Source organism: Euprymna scolopes, chromosome 5, assembly GCF_053919585.1.
Source record: "Euprymna scolopes isolate OS-2025 chromosome 5, ASM5391958v1, whole genome shotgun sequence".
NCBI classification, from domain to species: Eukaryota; Metazoa; Mollusca; class Cephalopoda; order Sepiida; family Sepiolidae; genus Euprymna; species Euprymna scolopes.
Genome location: NC_136486.1, coordinates 21,649,584 through 21,652,083, shown reverse-complemented (window position 1 = coordinate 21,652,083; position 2,500 = coordinate 21,649,584).

Below are 2,500 nucleotides of genomic sequence, written 5' to 3'. Positions count from 1 at the left end.
ATAATGTTCATGAGAGGAAGTACGTGATACGCTACCGATAATAATGTAGAAAGAAGATTTTGCGAATCTCCAAGTGTAAAATCTTATTCCTAATTCTGTTCGAACGCCAAGCAAATATTTAAGTAAGAAGATAAGCTAACTAATAAATTACTATCGAGAATGTTAGTCTCTCTCTTTCCCCACTCTCTCTCTCTTTCTCTCTCTTTCTCTCTCTCCCTCTCTCACTCTCTCTCTCTCTCTCTCTCGCTCCTGTGTGAGTACTTCTCTCCAAAAGTAAAACTTTTCAGAAACTCTCCGCAGATGTCTCCTTGCGTCCGTTTCTGCATGAAAAGAAGTTTTATTGGTCTAGCAACCACGAAACAGTGATCGCAAAGAGAAACGACAATATCAGTCAATATTGCAAGAGAATAGGAAAGACAGCGAATTAAAGTACCTCCTACGCACTCCATTACATATTTATCATCATCATCATCATCATCATCATCATCATCATCTGTTATATAAAGGCTAAAATGGATGCGAGCGTTTGTATATGTCCACGAAAGCTTTTTTGGGTGGGAGTTCTCACGTCGGTTAGATTCTAAGAGAAGTTTTTGCATACTTCCCAGATCGTAATATCTCAGATTCGCAAACGGACATCTTTTTTTTATCGAGTTAAACAAAATTCCCACTGTGCCCTTCTCTCGTGTGTTTGTTTGTCTTTTTCGTATAAATAAAGCGAAACTATTGGAATGCAACCACCAACTCGCAGCCTTCCATGCCGGGATCAAAGTGTAAACACCAACTATGGGTGAAGATCAGATGTAATAGAAAAAGGCTGCATCGCGCGGTTTTTGAAAGAAGGTTAATACATGTAGCAAGTCTGTGTGTACGAAGAGGGAACTAATTTGAATATGTGTTCCCGGCCTAGGTGTGGAGCGCATGGCTCTGGGGGTCCATCAGACCCCTCTTCCAGTCTAACTTTTTCTAGACTCTGAGCTAGGCAGTAAATCTTCCCTCCATTAGAAAGCCTCCAAGACCCCCCCCCATCACAATCTTTTCTTTGTCCCCCCCCTTCGAAATTTCACCCATCTTGGAGGAGAAATCAAACGCTAACATTACCCACTCCCTCACGCACCAAATTTTTCTTTTTTTCCCTGTTTTTCCTTCCCATATAGAGCCCCCCCCCACTTAGAGGTTGCTCGCGGAATTCTGGTTCCTTTACAAACCAGAGTAAAACGGGCGGTATATCAATTTAGACAGGGTAGGGGGAGTCTTACTAACCACAATTTTTTCTTCCCCGCGCCCTCGACACAAATAAAATATTATTATTATTGTTATCTTTTTTGTATTTTCATGTAAATAAAAAATGTTTTTAAAATTGAGTTTAAGTAGGAATCTCCCCTCTCCACATTACGAAAGGGTAAATTCAGTAAAAGATGCTAACTAAGAGAAATCTTTTTTGTTTAAGTTCCAAAGAGACAAGATTGGCCAACGAACCTCACCTTTTTTTCAACCGGACTTGTGCTTATTTTTTTTTTTTTTTTGTTTATTTGTTTTTGTATTTTATATACTTTTCATGTAAATAAAAGATTTGATACCTCAAAATGTAGCATCAATTGCTATGCATTTGGACACTGCAAGAGTGACCCCTTTTGGGGGAACTGGTTTTCCCCCGCATTAAAAAAACGACCTTGTGTCTAATTTGCTTTCGTGGGGAAGCAAATAAATACCCTGCCTGGCCTTCCAGTCGGGTAGTATCTGTTCTGTAATTATTCTTTAGTCAATTTAAGGAAAACGCTTCATACTGAGATAATTAATATTTATTTGGATACTGCCAGAAGGCTCCCTGTTGAGGGAGGGGGACATACACTCATTAAAAACAACCTTGTGTCTAATTTGCTTGTGGCAGGTTTAAAATCAACGCCATTTTTTTTTGCAAGTCATCTGTTCTTTTTAGATTGACTACGTTAAATTTGAACGCTGTGCAATTCCGATCGCGTTATGGAGTAGCGGTAAAACGTCAGATTTTCTTTCATTTTCCGTCTTCGCGTCACAGGATCGAGCCTGCCTGCCTACTGCGACTTTTTTTTTTTTTTTTTTGGCTCAACACACACCTATAAACATCCGGGCAACGTATAAATCCAAAGATTCTGTTGCTGTCAATAGTTTCCCAAATAGTCATAATTATTTCTAAAATGACATCAGGTACTTACAGGAGGAACCACGAGAAGGCTGTCAACATCGTAAGTGAAAGTGATTTTTGTGAAACGAACTAGATTCAAAATTGGAACACTCAGGTAGTCAATCCGTGTTAAACACTAGACCACCGTTATTTTCCATAAATACATAATAAACATTCAGTTACGTAACATACGAAAAAAAAATACTTAAAAGCTGCTTTTTTATGCTTTAACCAACCAGACAAAAATTACTGACATGAAAGATTTAGTAGGGGTTGGAGTCATTTAAAGGTAGAAGCCGGGTATAAGAAAGTTAGTAATAGCAAATGATTTTAATT